Source organism: Elephas maximus, chromosome 7 (genome assembly GCF_024166365.1).
Source record: "Elephas maximus indicus isolate mEleMax1 chromosome 7, mEleMax1 primary haplotype, whole genome shotgun sequence".
Lineage (NCBI taxonomy): Eukaryota > Metazoa > Chordata > Mammalia > Proboscidea > Elephantidae > Elephas > Elephas maximus.
Window position 1 is genome coordinate 63,469,095 of NC_064825.1, and position 16,345 is coordinate 63,485,439.

At 51.9% G+C, this 16,345-nt stretch overlaps 1 protein-coding gene across 1 annotated transcript in view; it reads right to left on the minus strand.

Annotated features, from left to right (window-relative positions):
• The window catches only part of LMO1 (LIM domain only 1), a 39,817-nt gene that overhangs the window by 22,587 nt on the left and 885 nt on the right, over positions 1-16,345 (minus strand). The gene's annotated exons all lie outside the window — the stretch shown is intronic.

The window sequence follows — 16,345 nt, forward strand, 5'->3', positions numbered from 1 at the left end:
GAACCAAACTTGGGTTTCCTACACGGAAGGCAAGAATTCTACCAGGTGATATTCTCACGTACAAAACAAATTTAGCACTGACCTGATAAAGCATTCTGAGGGTCAAAGAGTAGAGTAAAAACATTCTTGGGCAAAATGACAGGTTGACTCTGTACCAGGTCAGAACAGGGTGTCTGAGGGAGACCTGCTCATTGCTGCACAGAGCCCTGGCCTAGATGATGCCTAGAAAATGGGAAACAGCTTCTGGCTGGGGAAAGAGCAGCTGCCTAGAAGAGGTGGCCTTTGATTGACATACAAAGAAATGGGGCGCAGCCCTGAGGTCCCATGCCAGGCTGGATACAACCTCTGCTGGGTCCCAGACTTTCTACTCAGAAAGTATCTTGGAGACACTCAGCTGACAGAGGAAGAACTGATGCTTTTTGGGTCTTAGTTTCCCCATCCATAAAGGGAGGTAACTGGTCAAGGTAGTCTGAAGCTTGAGGTTATGACTCTGGCTTGCTGGTCTCCAGGCTTTGGACCTGCTCCAGGGGTCCCCTCTGCCTCCTAGTTGAAACTATACCTGGGTTCAACTGTGACAAGACCAAGTATGGAGGGACTGGAGTCGGGGTGGAAGGACCACAAATGCTCTCACCTGGGAACTCTGCTTTTCCCAACCCCAGGATACCCAAGAAAGTGAAAGAAACCTCATGAAGATCCTTCTCCTGGCCTCAGTTTCATCACACCCATTCCCCATCCACAGTCATGTCTCTACACAGAGTATCACTAGACATCAAGCAAACAGCAATCCTTGAAGTACAAATGGGGAAACCCAAGCCCGGAGAGAGGTAGGGACCTGCCTGAGGATACGAGCTGTGACAGATCTATGCTGTGTATCCAGGAGTTCTGTCGACCCCAGGCCACTGTTTATGGGCAGCCTCCTCCAGCCCGGTTCCCACATGAGGAGCTGCTGAAGCAGCCTCTGTGCAGACCACCTCAAAGATGCAGCTTCCACCACGTCCCACAATGCCCATGAAGAATTGAGACCCTCAGTCCAGCAGCTATAGTGAGCCTGGCTCAGGAAGGAACCACCCTCACCCCATTCAAGGATATGCTCACCAAGAGACACCCTGGGGTTAATAGACCCCACTAAACAGTAGCTGTGCAGGCCCCTCTCAGCATCAGCCAACTTACCATCTGTGAAAAAAAGAACCCAGCGGTCTCCACCCTATGCCCATCTCCTGTGCGTATGTGTATGTGTGTTTGCAATCAGTGCCATCTCCCCTCACCAACAGGGACAGGGAGGGTCTGGGAGCTTCTTACCACCATCTCCCCAGGCTCCTGGCAGGCATCCCCACCTGGGAGGCAGAGGCCTCATTCTCACGTAAATGCAGCCATATGCTGGCTTGCCATGGTACCCCAGACGACTGGCTTTCCTTCTCTGGAAAACTACCTTCTCTGCAAAACCATCTTAGAAGCTGACTAGGTTCTAGGGTTTACCCTCCTGACCTCCCAAGGGTGCTGTGAAGATGAAGAAAAAGGCTTTGAGACATCTGTGGTCTTTCCTGACACGAGGTGAGCCAGGAGGCAGAGGCACTGGGTCTCTCGGGGTGGAGCTGGTAATTCATGCTTTCAGGGGGCAGCTAGATTGTGGGGCACCTGGGGCCTGAGTGCTGTTCTAGAGGCTGACTTCTCAGGGCAGGTCAACTTCTAAGATGGTCCCCAATGATCCCCATCTCCTGGTATTCATCCGCTGTAATCCCCTCCCCTTGAGTACAGACTGGACCTAGTGACTTGCTTTTAACAAAGAGAACAGCATGACTGATGGCATGTCACATCTGGGATTGGGCTAAAAAAGGCTGTGATATCCTTCTTGCTAGCGGACACTCTCTCTTGCTGGCTTAGAGAAGGCAAGCTGCCATGTTGGAGGGGCTCAACTGGCATGGAACTGAGGGTAGCCTCCAACCAACAGCCTGCAAGGCACTGAATCTTGCCAACTACCACGAGTGAGCTTTGAAGCAGTTCCTTCCCCACATGAATTTTGAGATGAGGCTACAGCCCCAGCTGACACCATGATGGCCACCCGTGAGAGACCCTGAAGCAGGGGACCCAGCTAAGACATGCTCCGATTCCTGACCCACAGAAACCGTAAGACAATGTGTCTTGTCTTAAGCTGCTAAGTTTGAAGTAATTTGTTATGCAGCAGTAGATAACTAATATATCACTGTGTTGGGAAACACACATAGCACAGGAAGGAACTGTCCTCAGGCCAGAAAAAAGAGGCCCTGTAGAAAGATCTCCAGCTACAGCCATGTTGTTGTGAGCTTCCTTGTGGAGCCCAGCCGTTGACATGGAGTGAGTGTTGCAAGGAGAGGAGCCCAGAGGACAGAACCCTCTCTCCAGCCCCCTTCCAGCCTCGCCTCCCACCCTGCCCTCGCCACCGCCCCCTGCTCTCAACTGGGAAAAAGCAGGAAAGTAGACAAAGAGAACCCACCTCCTCAGGATCTATATTTCCGGGCCCTTTCCAAAGAGCAATCCCCCTGGCGTGTCTGGAGAAGAGTAAGCTTTCCAAAGCACATCCCCTTCCACTTTCACCCCTACTCCTCCCCCAAACCCTGGGAAGGTTAGGAAAATTGCACTGATCAGACACAAGACTGTTGGGAGTCTTACCTATTCAAGTGTCAACAGACCTAAAAAGGTGGCCACGATCATCCCATTTTACAGAGAATTACTAAGCAGCCGAGGCAGGACTTGAAACTAGTCTGTCCAACTCAAAGCCCAGGCTAGTCCCACATATTTTACAAATGGCAAAACCAATAATCAGAGAGTTTAAGTATTACGGCACCCACAGGCAGCCCCACACAATCCTTCCTGGACAATTCTCTTGAAGGGTCAGGAATCAGGTTTGTAAAGAACCAGAGGAAAGGAAACCACCATGGAGTGGGTGCCAGCTGTGGGAGGTAGATGGCCAAGCCAGAGCGGCTCCCACTTATCTGGGAAGAACTGGTCTCCCTCCTCCTCTCCGCCAGGTCAATTCAACCAGCAAAGTTGAATTATTAAAACTCCCTTCTGGGGTACCACACGGATTTTTCTCCACTGAGACTCAGAGCAGAGGGACGGCCGCTCCCGCCACACAATATTAAAATGTCAGGAGTTTAAGGCCTGTGTTGGTTGAGTCATAAGTTATCAGCACCCAGTGAGGGCCAATAGAATGCCTCCCTTAAATTATTAAAAAGAAAGCGTCAGACTGTAATATTTTGCTAAACCAAAATACAGACACAGACAAAGATGTCATTTCAATATTTGAAACCAGCAAGTTTAATTTAAAATAAGAGCAAACCAATAAGCTGAGAACACAGCAGCATATGAGAGGAAAATTATACTGTGAGAGGAAAAAAAGTGGAAGGACTTAAGAAATTTATAAAAGTAATCTCCAAGTGGAAATTAGAAATCAAGGCCTAGAAACAGAATAACACAAAAGAAATATTACTGTCCACTTTCTAAATCAATATAACACTGCTCCACGCTGGAATTACCATGGTAACTCAAGTAAAAAGAATCAAGCAATTCTTATTATTTCAAAATAAAATCACAGCCTGAAGCCTGGGTTTTATTACAACCACTGATAGATCACTGGCTTGTATTTATCTGAAATATTGCTTTTCAATCAGCTGGTTTATGAATGTACACAGGCCTCTCACCAGCCCACTTACTGCCCTGTTATGAGGCAGGGGCTAACCAATGAATTGATTCCCACCAGGCTGCATCTGCATATATGCCCGGGTTTAAGTCAGCTCTGGTGACGACGGAGCTGCACACCCTCTCAAACTGTACAGTGGCTTTGCAGGGCAGAGAGAAAATGCTGGAAGGTGGCAATATTGGCTGACCTCATTCTAGTACCCCACAGGCTTGCCCACAGAGGAACCTAGCAGACTCCGCAGCTGCCCCAGAGAAACTGCCCAGACAGCAAGCCCCACCCCATCATACTCTCCCTGGCTCCACCCCTCTTCTATGAGCTTTCCTCAAGTGTCCTTCTCCCGCACCCCCAAGTCTGACAGCTGGAAAAGGGGGCCAGCAGAGTGCAGAGAATGCAAGAACAACCCTGCAGTCAGGCCATCTAGGTTCACAGCCTAACTGGCACTTGCAAGCTGTAGGCCCTGGGACCAATTACTCAACCTCCTTGTACATGAGTTTTTTCATCTATAAAATGGGAATAATAATAATGGCTGCCTCCAAAGGTTGTTAGAGTATTAAATGAGATGGCACATATAAGATGCTTTGGTAGACTGATTGGAAGAATGACCCCAATTCTCTACCCTTCCCAGTATCCATGCCCATTGCAGTGTGACTTTCAGCTCTTCTCTTCAAGAGTAGATAGAGTCTGGCTCCCTACCCCTGGAACCTGGGCCAGCCTGTGATTTATTTTGGCCAATGGAATGCAACAGAAGTAGCGGCATCCCAATGCCAAGCCTAGGCCCCAAGAAGCTTTGTGTGCTTCCACTCTCCCTGTACCTGTATCTGCCATGAGAACAAACTGGATGAGCCTGCTGGATGAAGAGGGGCATGCAGCCCCATTGCCCCCAGCAGCCAGCTGATCAGCCATCTGCTAGGCATGAGTGAGCCCACCCAAGACCAGAAAACCACTCAGCCAAGTCCAGCCTAAATCACTGACCCACAGATTCTCGAGCTAAATAAATGATTATTGTTTCAAGCCACTGACTTAGGGAATGGTTTATTATGTAGCAATAGCTAATTAATTCAGGTGCGTAGCACAGTACTGCACTTTTCAGCTAGTGTTCAGTAAAATGATAGCTATCGCTTTATTAGGACCTCTAAAGACCAAAAGACTGAAGCCAAAGAGATCATACTGTAACTGTGCAGAGAGCAATGTCATTCATGCAGGCAGGAGGCTTCCTCGTTTATTAAGTGTTTACATGAATACTAGGTGCCAGTTACTGGTGGTTGCTCCCACTATAGAGATGAGAAAACTGAGGCCCTATGTGTCATCTGAAGTCAAACAAGAGTCAGCTAAGACTAGCAGCCAGGTCTCCTAAATTACACCAGCAGCCTGCATCTGAAGACAAGAGGCCACTCAAGAAAGCCCTTCAGGAACATGCAGGGGAAAAGGCAGGAGCTAGGAGCTAATGAGGCCTGTGGCCCATGTACTTTAGCCCCATAGACCTTCACACCAGGGCATCTGCCCCTGCAACCTGGACCAGCTTGGTCGCTCCTCTCACATCACCTGCTTCTAATTTGCCCCCAGTTGTGTCAGCCACTGTAGGCTCCTGCCCTTAGGCAGTACACAAAACAGGTGCACTCCAACCAATGAACAATGAGCTTATTGGTATATTGGGTGGACATGACTCTGAGCATGGCATGTAATGGTCTGTGAGACCACTTGTAGGTTCCTGGAAGGCCAACCAAAGAGGAGAGGACATGTCAGAGAAGGAGGACAATATGAGCAAAGGTACAGAGGCAAAGCAACCTCAATGGTGGATGGGCATGGAACACAAACCAGAGTGGACATATTGGACTGGCAGAACTTAGCATGGTGGTAGAGGTGTCAGCATATCTCAGGCAGAATGTCAGGATAACAGAGGCTGGGTCAGTCTGGTTGTAATAAGTACCAGGAGAAAGATGATAGGTGGGATGGGAGGATGGTGATGGCAGAACAGAAAGAGGTGGGTCCAGACTCCCAGGTAAATGCAATCTAGTGTCCTGCGGATAAATGCTTAACAACTGGCTCTCTGGGGAAAACCCCTGATATGTAGTGTTTACCAATTTCCATGGTTTAAATATTGCCACCATAGTCCATTTTGAGCTCCCAATATGATGTCAGTAAACTTGGAGTTGGAAAGAGATGCAAAAAATCAGTTCCTGCAAGCCAGTATGAGTTGACTCCTGCTCTCCACTGTATAGTCCCATCCTCAGTACAGACCTACTAGGAAAACTCACACTAGCAGCACCAAGAAGAGCTAAGTCTGGGGGTGGAGGGATATCCTTCAGGCCTCAACATCCTCCAACTCCAGACAGGGCACGCAGGCAGGATGGGCTGCATGCCATATGCACCTCTGGGGCTTCTCCAGTCCATGAAGACCCAGGTCAGGTTAGTGTGCACCAGCACCATCAGGAAGACCTACATTTGAGGACAGAACCACATCCCCTGGGCTGTCAGCAGGCTAGATAGGGCCATGACTGGGAATCCCAAGCATATGGCCCCAGTCCAGTTGATGCTCCTCCTCATCAGAGTTTTCTACCACCCGGGCTCATCATGCCTTGGGGCCATGACAGAAGACATAGCAGCTGGGCACAGAACCCAAAAAGATGCTGAAGCTCTGGGCTGTAACTCCTCACATAACCCTGGGCAACTCTCTTGCCTTCTTTGAGCCTCAATCTTCCCTCAGTAGATGGAGCACCTTGCAAAGAATGATCTCAGAAGCCTCTTGCCATAATGCCACCTGTCTGAGGGAGCTAGGCAGTGGTGAACAGTGAGGCCAGCCTGTCTGAAGAGGCAGCAGTGAACAAGTCATGTGGGTAAACTAGAAGAGGGAGGGTGAAGGCCCAGTGCCCAGCAGTGAAGAAGGCACCAGACTATACCAACGACCAGGCATGAGTCTATTTCAGATCATACTGTAACTGCAAAGAACAATATCACATCACCAGTCATGAGGCTTCCTGGTTATCAAGTGTGTATGTGGGCATTATCTCATTTAACCCTGATAACAGTCCTGCCAGTCAAATGTGGTTGTTCTCATTGCAGAGATGACAAGATATGGAGGCAAAGCAAACGTCAGCATTGGGTGAGCTTGGAACATAAAGTGGGACATACTGGACCTACACAGCTTAGAACGATGGTAGAGGTAGCATCAGGTCAAATAGTAGCTGGTACACTGGGGTACTCCTGTCCTTTTCTCCAATCTTCCATAATGCCCATGATCAGGGATTTCTGTGAGGCCCTCTGGCCCCTAAAGATGGATTCAAACAACAGCCTTGGACTCTCCTGCTACATGGGAACAGCTGTGTCCTGCAAGTGACACAGCTCTGGAGGGAGCCACTAACTCCCTGGGCCCTCATCTGCTCAGGACACCAGCATGGCTTGGGTTCCTCCCCTAGCTGTACCTCCACAGCTCTGTTTTTTGGCCAAAGAAGGCTCAGCCCATCTAATCATGGCTATTTCCTAACTCCCATGGCCTTAACGAGGGCAGCCCAGCTGGGCTACAGCTGAACCTCATGTCTCCTTCATCCATGACCACAGAGGGTCACCCACCAATGCTCACTGGCAATCATCCATCTACTCCAAGGGTGAGAGACCAAAATAGACTTCCCCTTGGTGCTGCTCACAAATGGGGCCTGCTGAGAGGCTCCTTAAATGGAAGTGAGTGGGGCAGCTGCCTCGTGTGACTCTGGGACACACGGTGGGGTAGAGTGGAGAATCAGTTCTCAAGAGGGATAAGAGGCAGACCCCAGCTCTATGAAAATGTATAGTTCTGTGTGTTAAAAGCATCTTTGTGAGACATGCTCAGAAAGAGAGCCTGCAAGAGAGAAAGGCAGCTCCTGCAGCAACAGAGGCCACGCCAGCACTGAGTCCTGGCACGCAAAGGGTGAAGCTTTTAGGCAAACAGCGCCGGTGATCTCAGCTTCCCTGAGTCCTAATGCTCCTGAAAGGCTCTCTCCCGCTCCCTGTAATTGGGCATCAGTAGTTAATGCAGTATTGACTGCATTACACGCTCCCGTGCCTTCCCTCGCTAATGCCAATTGCATCACCTTGTACAGTCACTGGCTTGCTTAGCCAATAGCCGTTAAAAGCAATCCAAATCATGAATCATATGGGAAACTTTTAGCAAGACACCGCCATCCAAGGAGACAATTTACAGTTGAGTTAATCTGGGTACATTAGCGAGACATGGATTCTGGACGACAGACCAATTTATGTTGTTTCCCTGTCCCCCCTTAGTGCTCTGTGTGGGCAAATGAATGTAAGAGTGGGGAACAGAGAAAAGCACCTGCTTCTTTACCCAGGGCTCCGGGAGGGGTTGAGGGAGACCTGTCTTTCCAGACTCTCTGCCTGGATGAGTTTGGGCAGGAAGGTACTGCTAAAGATTTGTGAGGCCTCATTCACAGCAGTGAGAAGGGGCTGCTGGGGCTAGGTGCAGTGGGGACAAAACCATGATGGAGATAGCCCTTCTAGGCACCAGGTGAGTGCCAGGCCTGGTCCCACCTCTGCCAGCCTCACAGGCCTTTATCAATAGGCATTGCTAGTGGGCTGGATCTCTGACCCCTTCTTGCCTCAATTTCCAGGACCAGGGAGGTCCTGGCTATAATCTGCCAGGAGAGGCCTCCAGAACTCCCTGTGGTCCAGAGCGTGAGGGGATATTGCCTAGGTCCTGCTGGTAACCAAGCAAGGGCTGGTGAATGCCCAAGCATTGACAAATAAATGCCTGCCCTTGCAGATCAACTGAGTCAGCTGTGGAGGCCATGCTCACAGTGGTCATTAACAATTGAAGACTCCGCTGTCTGATCTCCTCAGACCAGCTCCATCCTCCTTAGGCATTTTTTCTTATTAAAAATGCTCTAGGAATCATGTCTCGTGTTTCGTTCCACAACCCGCCCGCTGCTTCCTATGGTCACCCCAGCCTTCCTGCTGAGTCTTTGCAGCGGTGGCTTACACCGAGACTTGTCCTTGTCTGGAACATGCCCAGGGACACATCGGCACCCCTACAGCATCCCCTCCTGCCTGGTCCCCACAGCACAAGGCTCCTCACTGTTCAGGGGGCGGCTGGGGCCTCTGCTGTCTGCTCTTACTCACAGGCCTCTTCTCAAACAGGCTGAAGAACAAGTTGATTCTCAGGGTTCAGGACAGTAGCTCCTTTTCGCCCCTGGGACTTCAAGCCCCCTTCCTGCCCCCAGAAAGCATATAGTTCACCCCAGCCTGGTAGGGTGGCCAGCCCAAGCTGCAGGTGCCAGGGGAGGATGTCTGTTTCTCCAGGAAAGTTGGGTCTGGGCTCCCTTTCGCTGACAGGCAGGCCCAACTGCATTTAGAAAGCCTAGACCCTGAGTTCCAGTAAAGTGGAGATGGCTAGGCCAAGAGCAAGCGTCCAAATGAAAGCAATTAATCTTAAAACCCAAAGTTTAACCATTTGCGAAACAGATCTTTCCATCTCTGTGGTGACCCTTCACTGCTCGACCTAATGGATTACTTTATTAATAATGCACTGTGCTTAAAAGCAAAAAAAAAAAAAAATTTCTGACGATTCAATACTTCACAAAGTCTCTTAAACCCGTTGCTACGGCAAAGCGATTGATATTTTATTATCTTTCAGAAGTGCAACATGAAAGCCCTGTAGCACAGCAGAGCAAGAGCTTTGGTCCTCGGCAGCTGGCAGACCCGACTTCAACCAGAGGAGCCCCAGCCTCTTCCAACAAGATGCTGTCAGGTGGAGGAAAGGCATTGGGGGTGGTTAATAGAAGCCCTGAGTCCCTGCCGCCACCAAACAAAGAGCACTATGCCACAGCCCTGAGAAACACACCCCTTGGAGACCCTGGGGGCCAATACTACCACCCAGGCCGGGTGACCACCTGCTGGGAGGGCATAAGTGCTCAGGAAGAAGTTTGAGCAGAGGGTTTGGAGGAGCTGGTGAGTGGGCCCAGAGCCTTTCTCTCTCCCCTAATTGAAGGTGCTACCTTCAAGGTTTCCTGGAGGCCAGACTGTAATGGGGAGCGGGGGGTGAATTTATGAGCAGAAAGGCTGCTTTTAGAGGGCAGCTCCAGGCTGGGCAAGAGGAGAATCAGATGGCCGTTTGAGGCCCCAGCCACCTGCCTCCCTTGTGCTGTGATGGGGCCCAGAGCTCAGTGGCATCAACATAGCGGGCACCATATTATCTAAACCAGATGGAGAACAGAAGAAACAAATGTGCCCGGGGTGACTGAGCTGCACTACAGCCTGGAGGCAGGAGACTGGCTGAAATGACCTCCAGAAATCCACACTCTCTCAGGGCTCATCTGAAAACCCTTGGTATCACAGAGCTTGAGGCACTCTGGGGTGCCTGGACAGAGTACTAGCTCCAAGACCCTGGGGCGGGGGGGGTCACTGTGTCAGCACAATATGAATCCGCCTGCTTAGGTCTCCCATGTAAAGGGCCCAGGCCTTCTGGATTCCTGGCTTGAGCCTGGGGAGCTAAGCATGCTGAGTGTCGGCCAAAGACATCCCCTGGTCTCCACATGTTCCTCATAGTGACAGCACCCCCAGGTGCAAAGGCAGGACCCTCCGCACTGGCTTTGCCAGTGGCAGTGAAGTCCTGAGATGGCATGACTGGTCCGAGATAACACAGGGCGTTGGTGATAAAAAGAAGCTAAATCAATCTCCTCCCACCCTGTCTGGCCTGACCCCTTTTCCTCCTTTTCACTCTATGTAAAACTACAACAGCCCCCTTCTCTGATAGTCCATCCCCACCTGAGAGGTTGAGCCCAGCCATGGGGTCAAGTGGAAGGATCCATGAACAGAGAGGAACAAGTATTGAAGGTGGTTGTCACACTCCAGCCAGACTACAACAGGCTAATGGGTTCTTTTGGCCAGAAGCATCTAGTTACCCCTTTCCTTTCTTCTTACATGCTGAGAAACGGCCTCCATGGGCTTACCAGCCACAGGGCTACCCCACATTTCACCTCCAAGCCAGACACTTTAAATGGCTCCTCCCTGCTGGATGTCTCAGAAGTGTGCAGGTAGACTGGGGGGGACCAGCACATGGTGGCAGCAAAATGAACATCCTGTGTGACCTTGAGCAAGTCACCTAACTTTCAGTTTCCACCAAGTGACCATGTAAACGGCACCAATGATCCTGCAGACAGAGGGCACAGGCCTAGCAGGTACTCATGAGCAGAAAGTCAGAGGATGGCCACCACGGTCAGTCTAATCGGACTCCCACCAACTCACATCAAACCCACCCTTGTAGTTCCTTACCAGGCAGCAGTGTGTGTGCCAACAATTACACACAGAACTCCCTAGAATAGCGAAAAACAAAGCAAAAACACCACAACCCACACCTACAGGGCAGGAAACCTTGGGGCAGTCAGGGGACTGTCACTCTCCTGGGAGAGATCCCAGGGCACCCACTGGGTTTTACCCCTCAAGGGTAGGCTGCCCTACCTACCTCCCCTGAGTGTTCTAGGACACTCACTGCAGAGCAGTGACCCGTGGAAGGCTTTGGGAGTCTGTGGGACCACCTGCTAGCAGCTTCCAGCAGCCATGGGCCCCTCAGTTCTGACCTTTCCGCCCTGCGGTCCCCTAGGGCGCACTGAGGCTCTTGACTATGGCACCCCCGCGGGGCCTCTCTGCAGGAGTGCTACCGCTCCGTGGCAGGACACTTTCCTCTTCTGGGCCAAACTCCCGCCTCTGAGCTCAGGGAGCCAGGGAGACACTGGGCCAGGAGGCGTCTGTCCTCACCAAGTCACGCTCATGGGCAGCTGTCCCCTGGATGGCCTTGCCCTTGGCTCCCTGGAGCCCCGGGGCGAGCGCGGTCCTCCCATGCTCCCGCTTGCGCCAAGCTCTGGAGTCCGGTTCTCCCTGAAGCTGCTGATTTGCTCTCTGCTCAGCGCTTCTCGGGTTACGCGGCCGGCGCGAGGGTGATGGCTGCAGTGAGAGGAGCAGCCGCAAAGACGAAACGTTCAAAGAGAAAGGCCACGGCGCGAAATCTGGGAGAGCCCAGGAGCTTCCACGCGGCCGCTGGTGCACCACACCGGCCGGCGCACACCTCGCCCGCCGGCGGCTGGACGCCAGAGGGGCGCGCAGCCCCAGGCTCGCCAACACCGCACCCCCTCCCCAGTCCCCTGGTCCCAGCCCGCTGCGCGCCTCTCGTCTCGCAATCCGGGCACAGCCCGACCTGTACGCGCCTGTGCCCCGCGGGTGTGTTTTCGCGAGCCGCGGCGGTGGGCGAGGGGATGGGGGCGTCGGGACCCCCGCCCGCCACCTACCGTCCTCCTTGTCCAGCACCATCATCTCGGGCGCTCCGTGTCCAGCCGCAGCTCGGCTCGGCCGGGAGAAGGGCGCCGACTCCGGGCGCGCTTCGGTGGGGCGGCGGGTCCTCGGGCAGCGAGCGAGCTCTAATTACCCGCTTGTCCGGCTCTTAACCTAGATTGCACTCAGCTAGAATTACATTCAGGAGTGAAGCACTTCGCAGCTACAAAAGCAGTCTCACCTACTTTTGTGCCTCAGAATTGCCAGGAACTACGAACTGCAATTTAGAGACAGAGGAGGAGGAGAGAGAAAGGGGGTGAAAGAGGATCAGAGCCGTTTCTTTGATTTTCACCTTCTAAATGGCTCAATTTGCCCAGTATAATCTGTCTTAATGTAATTGCATTTGATAGCTCATAACCCTGGCTCTGGCAACGACACAGCTTTCAGCCTCATAAAGTGTTTTCCCCTCGGATTTAATCTGAATCTCAATCTAAAATTATATTCAAAGAGATGGGAGAATCTCAGCGGCCGTCTCCCGCTGCCTTTCTCCCTCAATGTACGAGGTTTGCACTCCGGCTACTGAATAAATGCACACATTTCCCGAGGCCCCCCTTCTTCCCGGGTTAATGGGGAGTGGAGACGCGCGGCTGTCCGGCTCAGCAGCGCCACCTGGAGGCCACTCTGTCCCCGCTCAGCGCGTTCTGGTCCTGGGGTCCGGGATCTTGCACGTCTGTCTGGTGAACAAGCCGGGTCTGTTACTCCCAGGCCTTCAACCTCGCTTTCTGCACACCCCCACCGCCCTTTGGCTGTCTTTCTCTGACCCGTCCTCTCCCTTCGTACCTGCTCTGCCTAGGGTTTCTGGCTGCTTCCCGGATTGTGTGGCAAAGCTAATCCTCTGCAGGGCACAGCCACCCTACCGCCCTGAGTCTTACAGCGCTACTCCTGACCCCAGCAGCCCTCCAAGAGCATCCTGCTTCCATGGAGAGAAGGCTTTTCTCATTCCACAAATAATTATTGAGCATGTATTATGTGCCAAACACTGTTCTAGGCACTGGAAATATGGCAGAGAATAAAACAGAGACTCCTGCTGCTATTACAGAGTTGACAATTCTTCAATTCTTGCTCTGTAATTTAGGGGGCTGGAGTGGCAACAGTGTTCACATCCTTCACTCCTGGGCCCTGCTTCTCCCCAGAGCCCCAGCGCTGATCGCCTACTCCAGGAAGGCCATCCACTTTCAAATTCCAAGAGGTTTTTTTTCCCCCCTTGACAGTACAGAGTGCTAGGATGGAAATCTTAATGATTTTTCTCCAGCCCGAGGAGGGCTCCAGGCAGCTGTGTTGGAGGCTGAGTCCCGGCAGTCACTTCTGAGGACTAGACCCAGGCAAGGAGGGGGAAGCTGAAGTTCCTGGAGGGATGCAGGGCCACGAGCTGGGACTCTCATCTCTGCCAATTACCGACAGTGGACCTTGGCAACCCACTTTCTCTCTCTGAGCCTCAGTTTCCCTGCTTGTGAAGTGGGAGACCTTCTCTGCCTGTCCCCAAGTTTGCTGTGAGGATGAGATGAGATAAAGCATGTGAATGTGGTCTGTAAACTGTGGCACCCTGGACAATGGGGGGATTATTGGGTACAAAGGAGACCTGGAGGCTGGGGCTTGCCCCTTAAACCCTGGAAGGCCCCAAGGCAGGGTGTGCTTATGGGGGGGGGGCTGCAGCCCAGCCTCCTCTGTCCTAGGCAGAGATGTCAAGCTTTGAGAAAACAGAACAGAGGCTGCTTCTAATGAGATGCTTCATCCGAAGCTCAGAGGGTTTCGTTTTCCCCTTCATCTTGAATACTTAATCCTAATAGTCCTTGAGTATATTTGATGTTAAATATATCATTTTGCACAGACTCGCCATCCCTCAGGACTGTGGGCTTGATCTGTCCCTTGCCACTGCAGGCGGAGTCATAGCCTGAGGGTCCGACGGAGGCTTTGGCATTGCCATCAGGCCACCAGTGCTGCCACTGGCACATTTCGTGCCAGCCCCTCACCCCAGCCTGCTGGGGACAAGACAGTGTAGCAAGCACAGTGCCTGACAGGTCAGCAAGGGGCAGCTTCTTTCTGCAGAAACCTTCAAGCTACCTGGGGGCATTCACTCCAGAAGGGTTGCAAACTGACTCCCAACCCCCAGGGACCGCTTCTCCTCACTTTTGGGGTCTGGCCCTGACCCACAAACCAGGACTTGACAACGTGGAGCTGTTTTCCCACTCTCTTGCTCAGGTGTTGTGCCCAGGACTGTTCGTCCTAACACTAGTTCCTGCCAGCCTCCAAAGTACCCAGTTAGCAGCCATGCAGCTGGCATCCCCATGGAGAGTCAGGACACCTTGTGCCCCGAGCAATGTGGATTACTGAGCAGTGGGCTGCAGAGGCCAGTAGGGGATGTCAAAAGGGGATTGGTGCTGTGTGTAAAGGGCTGCTGTGCCCAACGGCTGTTCTCTCTGCACTCGAAGTCAATCTGGAGAAGGGCCTCCACAGCTAAGTTACAAAGCTGACCAGCAAGACCTGGAGGGTTTGGGTGGCTTGAGCTCTAAGCCAGGAAGGGACCTGCTGGGTTGATGGAGCAGTCATGAGCCACACTCATCTGGTGACCTCCCTTCAGCTGGAGGGTGGTTGTTAGGCAGGCAGGTATCCCACCCCCATGCTCACCCACACCCAAGATGCCTTCAAGTCCAAAGACATGCCTCCCACACCAGGGAGGAATACCCAGCTCCCCTGGGGCTGAGGGAGGTAATTTTGCCCAACACATTCCACAGGTGATGAGCACGTACTCAGTTCAACAATGCCAAGAGTGCTCCAAAATGCTCTTGAAATGCCTCTGGAGACAGCAGCCGAGGCCAGTTGATCAGCACCCAAGGTCACAGTGAGACAAAAGGGGGTGCTACGGGCTGCCTTACAAACTTCTAGGTAAGACCCAGCAGTTTGTCGCTGCACCTGGCAGGAAAGTCCTAAGGAAGGGTTCCTACACTGGGGGTGGGGAGGGTACAGGGAATGGGACTCAGTGCCTGAAGACCTGGGCAGACCAAATATTCCAGAACTCTGAGATGGAAGCTGTCAGATGTGCCTCAGCCTGAGGGCCCTGCTCCCAACACAGTGCAGCTGTCTCCAAACTGACCTCACAGAGAAGTAGTCAGGGTGACAAGTGCCCCTTCGCTGTGGTTGCCACAATTGACATGACAGAGTGATCCTATATACTTTGTCAGCAATCAGGAGGCCTCCTGGCCAAGTTCAGGTGTGCTGCCCTGCCTCCTGCTCACGCAAATGCAGCTGATGCACAGGAATTTACAACCAGCTGGAGTGGAGAAGGAAACCCTGGTGGTATTGTGGTTAAATGCTATGGCTGCTAACCAAGAGGCTGGCAGTTCACATCTACCAGGTGCTCCTTGGAAACTCTGTGGGGCAGTTCTCTGTCCTATACAGTTGCTATGAGTTGGAATTGACTTGATGGCAATGGGTTTGGTTTGGTTTTTGTTTTTTTTTTTTTTTTTGTTTGTTTGTTTAGAGTGGAGAAGTGCACAGTTGGAAGACTTTTCCCCTTTAGGTTTCTGGGGGGCCTGGGACAGGCCTTTTCAGAAGCTGTGGTCATAAACTGTTAGGTCTCATGGAGGCCTAAATCAATTCTGTACCCAAGCAAACAAGTCTCCCCCATGATGGCTAATCTAGCCTGCATGCCGGTCCTGAGAAGGCTATTCATGTAGAGTGATCAACTGTTCCACTTTGCCCCAGGACTGAGAAGTTTCTCAGGACGCAGGGCTTTCAGTGCTAACACCAGGACACTCTCAGGCAAACCAGGACAATTAATCACCATAATGGGTAGGTAGGGCAGTGGAACAAGGGATTAGTGGGGCCAGAGAGGAAGTCCAGGCAGCCAGGCCCTTTCCCTGTGCAGATCAGTAGCTGCCTCCTGCCCTAGCAGCTTCATTCTGTATTAATGGACTGTCCTAGCCCCTGGGGACTGTCCACAGATCAGTCAGGGTTGGGAGTTCCCCTTAAACAGGGGCAATTGGAATGGGGACAGTGTGAGTTAAACCCAGGGTTGGATCTAGATTTTCTGAGTATGGAAGCTTACTTATGTAATTTGGTAGTCTTTTTTTTTTTTTTTTTTTTTAACCAAAACGTCAGCAGTTCAAATCCACCAGCTGCTCCTTGGAAGCCCTATGGGGGCAGTTCTACTCTGGCCTGTAGGGTCGCTATGAGCCGGTATCGACTCCAGGGCAATTTTTTTTTTTCCTTGAAGAAACGCAACACACGATCAACGAAATCAAACCAAACCAAACCCATTGCTCTCTAGTCGATTCCAACCCTACAGAACAGAGTGAAACTGCTCCAAAGGGTTTCCAAGGCTGTAATCTTTGGGGAAGCTGACTGCAGCATCTTTCTCCC